This window comes from Centropristis striata, chromosome 12, assembly GCF_030273125.1.
Source record: "Centropristis striata isolate RG_2023a ecotype Rhode Island chromosome 12, C.striata_1.0, whole genome shotgun sequence".
Classification (NCBI taxonomy): domain Eukaryota; kingdom Metazoa; phylum Chordata; class Actinopteri; order Perciformes; family Serranidae; genus Centropristis; species Centropristis striata.
The window spans coordinates 15736689-15747754 of NC_081528.1; the positions used below are offsets into that span (position 1 = coordinate 15736689).

The 11066-nt window shown below is 41.3% G+C and overlaps 1 pseudogene; it reads right to left on the reverse strand.

The window, feature by feature from the left end:
• Positions 1 to 788: 788 nt before the first annotated feature.
• LOC131982233 (uncharacterized) lies at positions 789 to 9291 on the reverse strand (annotated as a pseudogene).
• Between the last annotated feature and the right edge of the window lie 1775 nt (positions 9292 to 11066).

Below are 11066 nucleotides of genomic sequence, written 5' to 3' on the forward strand. Positions count from 1 at the left end.
GAAAAGGCTAGTGTTGAGGCAGCAGAGGAGACACCCAGAACCTCCAGAACGACAGCGTCCATCCCCAAAAGGCGGCGGGTGGACGTTGTGGAAGTGCTCCAAGACCTCCGGAGCCAGGATGAGCAGGAGTGGAGGATGATGCAGGCCAAAGAGAGAGGAGAGGAGAGGAGAGGAGAGAGGAGACAGGCAGGACAGGCCAGGCAGGCGGCCGAGAGAGAGCAGAGAGAAGAGAGGAGGTACAGGGAGTTGGTTGAGAGGCAGGAGATGTGCCACCAGGAGGCAGTGGCCAAGGAGGAAAGGTGGAGAGAGGAGATGAGAGCGAGGGATGAAAGGAGGGACCAGGAAGCTGCAGCCAGGGAGGAATGCTTGCTGGCCATTCTGGAGAGGCTGGCAAAAAAATAAACTTTTTTTTATATTAATCTCTTTAGTGTGTTTTTACTGTTCAGGTGTTTAAATCATTTAAGTTATGTTCTTGTTGTTCTTTTGAATGAGTTTTACATGTTTGATAAATAAATCAATGTTCATACACAGGTGTTGAAATTGTCCAAATTATTTAATTAATGTAGTCATGGTCAGGTGCATAACACAACGCTGCCAATCTATTTCTCTCCTCAGCTCCAGAGATGGTGCCTGGGGGTGCCGCCTCCCGTCCTGGATCCTCATCCTCTGCTGCTCCACCCTCGCCGTCCTCAGGGTCCAGCACGTCTCCCCGGCTCAGGCAGATGTTGTGGAGTATGGTGCAGCAGAGGATGACCTCCGGGCCGAACAGGACGTCCACCTCCAGCAACTTAAAAAATATGGCCCTCCATCTGGTCTTCAAAATTTTTGAAGGCCCGCTCCACCACCACTTGGGCCTTTGTCAGCCGGCTGTTAAAGGCTGCCTGCAGCGGGCTCCTGAGAGGCTGACGATAGGGGGTCATCAGGGTCATGGGGTAGGAGAGGCAGGGGTACCCACCATCACCAATGAGGCAGTACCCTGGTGGAGGGTACTGCTTCTCTAGGTACAGGGGGCTGTTTTTAAGTACCCTTGAGTCATGAACTGACCCAATAAATTTAGCCGTGTGGTCAACCACCACCCGAAGCTGAACTGAATGGAACAGCATACGGTTCAGGGAGCAGTCGGCATCTTGTGAAGGGGGCTTTACCCTCACATGGCAGCCGTCAATGCTCCCCAACACCCGGTTGAAGGCCGCCGACCCTGCCATGCGCGCAAATCCTGTGCCCACAGTTGCCAACTCCTCCTCTGTGGATGATGGACTGTTTGCGCAAACAGGGAGGCAATTTTAGCGCTGGTGGTGTGGATGGCATGGTGGACTGATGTTTTGGCATGTCAAAGGCCCGTGAGACCACACGGTAGGATGTGCTACTGGCCAACCAAAACAGTCTATGGTTAAGACGGAATCGCTGGATTTGTCTCCAGTCATTGATGAGGAGATGTTGATTCTCTTCAGGGTATATCACTTGATTACGCGTGAATTCGCAAGATCTTGTGCGTCCTCGGCACTCCGCTGTCAGCTGGACACAGATGATCTGGTGTGTGTTGAAGGACTGCGGAGATACGCAGCCCTTGCGGACTGACCCGTTTCGGAGTCGTAATGCATCCAATGGAATTCCGGGTTGAGGTACTGCGCATCGGTTGTTTTTTGTGATTAGATTTTCCTGTAAACATTTAGTTCTTCTGCCAATCAAAGGCTAGGTTCAGATTGCAGCCTGAAGTGACCCAAATCCGATTTGATCTTTTAATGACAGTCTGAACGACACAGATCCGATTTTTTCAAATGCAATCCAGGCCACTTGGATATGTGGTCCTAAAACCGATACATATCTGATCTTTTGACATGCGACTCCAGTCTGAACGGCCAAGTCGCATTCATCCGACCTACACATCATCAACAAGCGACAAACATCACTATTCTGTGCTGAGGTAGGCGGAAGCATAATACACAAAATCATGGCGGATGATAGTGCGGAAAGCACTCAGTGGAGGGAAAACGAGGTTTCGGAGTTAATCTAAATTTAGGGGGATAACTCTATTCAGGCCAAACTGGAGGGGTCTTATCGCAGCCGGATGGTTTTTGAAATGAATTCCAAAGAAATGGCCGAGCACGGCTACAGGCGGTCCTGGCTCCAATGCCAAAGGAAAATAAAGAGCCTGCGAGCTAAATACAAGGAGGCTAAAGACTCCAACAAACAAAGCAGCCGTGGACGTGTAACCTGTCCATTTTTTACGAAGAGCTGGACCGTATTTTGGGAGACAAGCCCAGCGTTGAGCCGATAGAAGTGCTGGATAGCGGCGTTGCTGAAGAGGAGCCCTTCCCCGAGGACAACAGCCCAGGTCCTGCAGCTCTAACGGCGATACAGGTGGGCTATATACACTGGTCGAGGTAAGCTACCTGATTATTTTGAATTTCGAAGAATGACCGTCTTATTTTGTTCAATGCATGCACAGGTGATAGGACCTTTGCATCACTCTCTCCTGCCTCTGCATCAGAAGGAAGTTCTGCTCAAAGTGAAGATAGGCCTACATCTGAAAACAGCAGTGCATCTACATCCACTGGCTGTAAGGAATTCTCTGTGATCTCTTGTCTCCTGTCAAGGTTCCTGTGTCAGAATATCCTTTTAAGAGCCAGCTTCGGAGAGGATAAGCAGGGTCACCAAGCAGCATGATGAGCACTTGAACACCCATGATGTCTTCAGCGTCCTTAAGTACACAGATAAAAGTAATTAGGACACAATACATATATCATAAATAATAATAATGCATAGGTTTTATACTGCACTTTTTGAGATACTTAAAAATACTTTATATTACATCATTCACTGACACAGTACTCTGGTGGTGAGGTCTGCTATGGGATATTACGAGATTGCTACATACTCACCAGCGGAAAAAGCTCCCCTCCCTCTGCCAGTGAGTAGATTTCGGAGAACCCTGGCATCGTGTAAGCTTCCAGGCCAGCCGGCATTTATGTTGGTAAAGTTGTTGGAAGACAGTAATTTATTCCTTCTTGGAAGATTTAACATATCTTAAGGCAGTGTTGTAGGCAGGGCTGCCCCTGACCAAAATGGGGCCCTAAGCGAAAAAAATTCTTCAGTTACAAATATAATACTAATATGTATACTATGTTAGTAGTATCTACTATAATCCATTATAATGCAAACTACAACCACTAATACTGGCAGTATTACTACTTCTATACTAATATTAATTAAAAAAAAAAACTATTGGTATTGCTATGTATTATTACTATTATTGTCATTATTATCATCATCATTATTATTATATAGGTTACAACTACAATCCTAATAAAACATACTAATTCAGTACCAAACAGACTGATATTTCAAAATGTAGCTACATTCAAATTTAGTTCCTTATGTCAACAAAAGTTTCAAATACATTGATTTCTATCAATATTTATCTCTAATATCTCGTCCAATGCTGCCTGTCATAGTCAACAGTCAACAATAGTCAACACATGGCGACATTTTACATCCATTAAAATAACATTAGCCAAATCCCTGTGTGGTGATAGCTAGTGTGGTGATAAAATAGATTATAAACTTTAGCCGAAATATGACCAACAACTGATAAATTTACCACTGCCTTTCAACAGAGGTGCATGCATATACAGACAAAGGTGTTAACAAGATATTTAATAAATGGTAAGGGCCGCTGGAAAATGACTTTCATGTCCAGACCACAGTCCACATCTAGACTAGCTAAATGGACTGGAGGCTAGCATCTCTCCTCCTACCTTTGGAGTAGCAGCAGCAGCTGAGCTTGGAGTTTTAGTGCTTGCTTATGCCACAAAGTTTTACATTTTTACTAGTGGTGGGCCGTTACCACCATTGACAGCGTTTTCTGTGCATATGCGCAGAAAAATATTTTAAAACACAGTTAAGTTAATATAACAAATATGAGTGTAACCCCTATTCTATGTATTAAAGCTAACTTATTTTTCCAACAACCTATCTTACTGTCTTTGTCTGCTTTTCAATAGAAGGGGCCTGAGTTCATTTGATTCTCAGTTATTTATATTCCTATTTTATAACTGCGTTCTTAACCACAACACTTTCAAAACATTTAATTAAAATCAAAGGACACAAACCACTGTACTTTAAATCCAGGTTCCTGTATCAGGATTTTATTTACAAAATAAATTGTTGATAATGTAAAAATAAATAAATAAAGTATTTTGGTCACAGCTTATAAATTTGAGTTCACAGATACAGATTTCCTTTTGAAAATACCTTCAGTTCAATCAAATAATCTTTAAATCAAACATTCAATTTACAAATTTAATTTAGTTACCTTTCAATTCACAATACCTTCATACCTTTTAAATTTGATTCAGCCAATACACTTATCACCAACCTGTAATTTAATCCCAAACCAAAATTGTTAACACTTTATATATATATCAATTTGTTTACCTGTGGTACCACACACAGAATAAATGTATAAACCAAAGAAAAAGCCGGCAAAACACAAAATACCCCAAATAACCGTTGCAGGCCTGATACTTGCTGTTTTCCCGGGTTCCTCAGAAACAGTTAACACAATATGGCGTCCTCACGTCGGTACAAATGAGTCAGCAATCCCAATGGCAAGCAGGGGAACAAAACGGCGGTTGAAGAAAACCAGAGAACACAAAAAGGCCTCAATGTGCGTGATGTCCTCTCTCTGGAAACACTGCGGCCAGCATGGGTCTCCCTCTCGTCAGCTCTCGTCTCCTTTTAGAAGATTAAAGTCCACTAAATATCCATGCATCAATTTTTAAAATAACATTAGCGCTAGCAGTTTCAAAAACAATAGCTAACATGACGATAGCAATTTGCTAATATGAATCAATAGCCCAGTCGCGAGCGAAAATTTGCTGGCGACACACAATTTAACACAACCTCACTGTAATTACCCATCACAGCTAATATTTACCTTTTCTGAAGATGCAATGAATATACTTTTTGTGAAGGAAACTAATCGTCTGCTCCAGTTAAAAAGTAAAATACATTTTATCTCCTCTGACGGACAACGGCTCTTCCTTCTGTCTGGTCGGCAGGGAAAAAGAACTAACGGCACACACGCAGATTTCGGACCCGGTGTTAAATCCCGCCCCTTAAACAAAATACCAAAACCTGATTGGCTGGTAAGACCTTGAACATCCAATCAATAAGAAAAATCTAAACAAAGTTTGATAACTCTAAATTGGAATGTACATTCAACCTAACCTGGAAAGGTGATGCATTCAAAGACCATTAGTGGGGCGGATTAGCTGAACAATCGTCCACTTTGTGATAAAAGCATGAAATTTGGTAGATGTGTTGGTGAATATGTTTCAAACAAATCTGGATATTGGGCCACCTCAAAAGCGCCCCCTAGTGGCCGTGGCAGGCATTTGTTATACGAATAAATCAATTATGAATAAAAACTGCCCTTTTAATAATACCAACTGGTGATGAATTGTATATTGTTGGAAAGCCTGATTAGTCACCTTTACAACGAGGTACAGCTTGTAAGGATCGTGCATTCATGGAATGAGCAACGGGGCTAAACGTGTGGGTAGCACCCCCCAAAAATGTGCATCCCCTGTGGGGCGGATTAGCTCAATAAATCACAAGAATTGTTTATTTTGTGATAGAAGCACACAATTTGGTGGATGTGTTGGTGGATATGTTTCAAACAAATCTGTATATTAGGCCATCGCAAATTCGCCCCCTAGTGGCCATAGCAGTCATTTTCTTCGTTAAAATTACAAAAAATATTTAAATTATTTCTTAAAATATTTAAAAAATGTAAACTAAATATACAAACGTAAATTAAAACATTTAAATACACACATTAAATTAACAAAAATCCAGTTAGACACTTTCAGTTATTTTTCCTGCCCCACCACAATCCGGCTAGCCATCGAGCTAGCTAGCAAATGAGCTAGCTAGCATTTGCTTCCTGGGACAATCAGTGCAGTGGACTGTCCATCAAGGTATGTCTAAATATTTTATTTCCCCTGTTATAATTATGAATAAAATATGCTATGAACATCATAAAGGCTAAAGAAAAAAACAATCATCATGGGCCTTGGTGGAAAAGTAAATTAGCAAGATAGCAAAAATAGGTACTTAAGCTAGCTAGTTAGCTTGGAACATGTATCAGTGGCTGTTGGGTGTGAAAGCTTAATAAGACACTGTTAAATTATGTCCTGTGGAATGTGGACATCTCTCTCTGCACACACACACACACACACACACACACACACAGGCACACACACACACAGGCACACACACACACAAACACATACACTATATGTCATATGTCTCCTTTGCCCATGTGGTTCTTTTTAAAAAAATGTATTTTATAACTCCATCACAGTTAGTCAGGCGGCTTAGGACCAGATTTGAGAAGAAAGGGGACACGCCGGACAAAAGCACCAAACATTTTCCACATGCTCTCTATCACCAAAGGTTTCAACTTTTGGTAGGAGCCACTTCATCAAGATTGCAGATCGGAGATGGCAGCCATAAAAGCCATAAGCCATACGTCTATGAGAAATGCTATATCTTCCAAGCCACTTAGAAGGTCAATCTTGGTGTCAAAATATCCTTTTTCTGGGTCAAAGAATCATTTAAAGCTATTGAGAATATCACTAGATGAGTCACTGTAAATAATTTGTTGATCAAGATCTGACATGGGATGAAAGCGTACCCTTGATTTTTTTGAGCAGTGTACATGGCAGCTAATCCACACTCTCCCGTGAACATTGGTTCCAAACATTTTCAACTCAGGATTCCCTGCTGCAGCACTTGAAGCGAGTTGCCCAGTCTGAGTGAAAATGAACATATCTATTTGATCAAATAATCATCTAGTGATATTCTCAATAGCTTTAAATGATTCCTGGACCCAGAAAATGTATATTTTGACACCAAGATTGACCTTCTAAGTGGCTTGGAAGATATAGCATTTCTCATAGACTTTATATGGCTGCCATCACCGCAATGTTGATGAAGTGGCTCCTACTAAAAATTGAAACCTATAATGATAGAGAGTATGTGGGAAAAAATGTGGTGCTTTTGTCCGGCGTGTCCCCTTTATTTGGCTAAGCCGCCTGAGTAAGTCACACACCTCAGTAAAAGGATTTTGCCAGAAAGAGTAACCTGCTACAAGTAACCCTAGTAGAATTTTTAAAATGTATGATTTTTTTCTCTGTCTAAATGTGTTTTGTTTTTATTGTTGCAGGTCATACAATATTGAAAATTATTTTTTCTTTTTAAGGAGCAACAGAAGAATACAAGCCAAAGAGGAGGCCGTAGCCTGTGAATGGGAATATCAAGACCTAATAAAATGTTATACAAAGTTAATGTTCTTTTCTATTAGACTGTAATAAAGCTTTTGTCACTTTAACATGTCTCTAAATTATATTTGTGGTGCTGAAAACATGAAACAGCAGCTGTAGGGTAGGCAAAGCATTCCATGCCAGTAACCACCGGCGGCCAATTTTAAAAATGGCCACCACAGCCATCAGAATTTTTTTTTGCGATGGCCCAATATCCAGATTCATTAAACATGTATTCAGCAATGAGTGTACCAAATTTGATGCTTTTATCACAAAATGAACGATTGTTCAGCTGATCCGCCCCACTATTGGCCTTTATGATGTTCATAGCATATTTTATTCATAATTATAACAGGTGAAATAAAATATTTAGACATACCTTGATGGACAGTCCACTGCACTGATTGTCCCAGGAAGCAAATGCTAGCTAGCTCATTTGCTAGCTAGCTCGATGGCTAGCCGGATTGTGGTGGGGCAGGAAAAATAACTGAAAGAGTGTCTAACTGGATTTTTGTTAATTTAATGTGTGTATTTAAATGTTTTAATTTACGTTTGTATATTTAGTTTACATTTTTTAAATATTTTAAGAAATAATTTAAATATTTTTTGTAATTTTAACGAAGAAAATGACTGCTATGGCCACTAGGGGGCGAATTTGCGATGGCCTAATATACAGATTTGTTTGAAACACATCCACCAAATTGTGTGCTTCTATCACAAAATAAACAATTCTTGTGATTTATTGAGCTAATCCGCCCCACAGGGGATGCACATTTTTGGGGGGTGCTACCCACACGTTTAGCCCCGTTGCTCATTCCATGAATGCACGATCCTTACAAGCTGTACCTCGTTGTAAAGGTGACTAATCAGGCTTTCCAACAATATACAATTCATCACCAGTTGGTATTATTAAAAGGGCAGTTTTTATTTATAATTGATTTATTCGTATAACAAATGTCTGCCACGGCCACTAGGGGGCACTTTTGAGGTGGCCCAATATCCAGATTTGTTTGAAACATATTCACCAACACATCTACCAAATTTCATGCTTTTATCACAAAGTGAACGATTGGTGTAAAATATTGAGCTAATCCGCCCCACTATAGGAAAATTAAAACTTCAACTTTGTAAAAAACAAAAAACATCTTTTTCAGTTTCCTATTTGATCTTATTAAATTTTGTACATATTAAAAGATACATTTCACAATAGCATGTGGGCTAATGAATGGTTTTAACCTTTGAACCTTTAGCCACTGGGCTACATGAGTATTTACCAAAATCGATGATCAACGACACCCTGCAGGAGAACCGAGTGCCACCCTTTGCGGTTGAAGTAGTCTGCGTGGTTTTCCTCTGGAGCAGTAATGGGGACATGGCTTCCATCGACTGCGCCTCCGCACTGCGGGAAGCCCCATTTCTGTTTGAAGCCTTCTCCTACCTCTCGCAGTTCATCTCCGTGTGGCAGTTTGATATACTCAGGCATAAGAACGTGTCGAACTGCCCTGCAAAACTTGTGGACTGTAGAGCACACCGTGGACTTGGCTATGCCAAAGATGTTGGCTATGGTCCGGTAACAGGCACCTGTTGTGAGCCAATACAGCCCAACGCCGACCCGTTTGCTTACAGATATAGGCCGCCGAAGATGTGTTTCCTCCCTTGAGAGGAGTAACTGTAGGCGCTGACACAAATACATAAACGTTCTTCTTGACATACGGAAGTTGTGTATAAACTCTGTGTCAGTGAAGCTGCTCACATAGCAATCCCACCACTCTTGGCTGCGACTCCGTGCCCAAATGTTCCTCTCGATTGATGTTGCTGCCACTGCCCCACAAAATGCCATGGCCAAAAGCCTTCCTCTTCTCCTTCTTCTCTTTAAAACAAAGAAGTTGTACATATGCTGGCTCCGGTTGGACAGCAACTTCCATATTGCAAAATACATAGGCTTACTGCTCGCGGCCATGTTTTCCGATACTTCCGTAAACACTGAGCACACTCGCTGCGTGTGACGTCGTCGTGTCCTCCAATGCGCATGCGGGACACTTTTGGTACGTTTAAAGTTCACACTGGAGATCACATACAAGTCCAATTTAATTGGAAATGTGAACGGCCTTGCAAAAAAATCGGATTCCACAAAAAAGACCGAATTGAGCATTAAGCCCTGCTGTCTGAACGTAGCCAAAGAACTACAACCTTAACTTAATTATCTGTGTATTTAATTTTCTACCTTTTATGCATCTAAAAGTATTTGCTACTTTCGTTCTTTTCAGTAATTCATTTCCACTTCTGTCTTTGAAAATATTACACCTTAGCCTCCAGCTTTTATTGTAATGTATTTCAGCTCATAGCTTTTTAGGTGATGCAGTTCAGCTTTCCACTCAGCCAGTTTTATATTTTAGCTTTCATCAGTGACATGGGGTGGGGTTGATGGCTGGTCTCACTGACTTCATCACAATCAGATTTACATATGAACCTGTTACGCCCTGGCCTAGGGTAATCATTGCGCAGCATAAATGCTCTCGGCCCCCTTCCCAACTCCCAGAGACAAGTGTAAACCGATAAGTAGTCCAAAGGATTTATTGTTCACAACAATAAATATTTGCTTCAGGGTGAGCAACAGTCAAAACAACAAACAAAACATTACTCATTTTAAATCTTACTGACATGAAAAATAAAGATGTGTAAAATAAAATACAGGTTGCTTACCTGACCTCCCTATACCAAAAACAGGAGAAAACAGTGATTCAACAAAAAGGCTACCCACCCCTACCTACCAGGACTGCAACAATGAACTCAAATAATCTTTGTTAATAACTAATAAAACAAAGAACAAAGATTAACCACTACTGACAACAACAGTCAACAAACATTTCAAACAGTCATCTGACTGGGAGTCGGACAAAGGGCCAAGAGAGAGAGACGTCCTCAGCAGCCGTCCTTTTAAAGCTGTTCAATCAGCTGTTCAATCAGTTGTGTCCAATCCCACTCCAACCATGACTCCAACCACCACCTGGGAAACAGAAAGGAGAGAGACAAAGAACACCAAGCAGCACCTCCTCTGGCAGGGAGGAACACCTGCCCCAGGCACTGCAAGGAACAAAACAAACCGTAAGACCCCTGGTCATAACAAACCCTACAGAGGTACTTATTCACCATTTGATTGGCAGCAGTTAACGGGTTATGTTTAACATCTCATATCAGCTTTCTTTACACATACAAACTGTTGCACACAAAAAAATGTTATGTTGTTACCTTTACTTATAAATGAAGAGTGAACAAAAGCATTGATAACTTGTTTGTAGAAGTTTTAAAAAATAAAATAATAGGATGGCTGCACTTGACTTGCTAACTGTAGATTGTAACCTGCTGTAACATGAGTGCCCCCTACCATGAGGCAGGAGAACTGCGTGCCTCACTTAGTGCCTTTTCACAGCCGTTTTAATATTGCTCAGCACAAGAAACACGTTACACACATACAGTTGTTGACAAAAAACCAAAATACATTATAAACATCAGCTAAACTATGGAAATTTAGTTCATATAGCGACATCCAGAGAGACAGCAATATGGTCTCATTTCATAGCATGGCGGCACAGTTAGCCGAGTCATGGTCAGTCCATGGTGAGGCTCATCTGGCTGCTGCCTCACCGTATGTCTCTTCTCAGTATCTGAACAGAAAATGTGAAAATTCAGCCATTTTAAAAAAAATGTTTAAAAAAAAATATGGCGGAGTTTGAT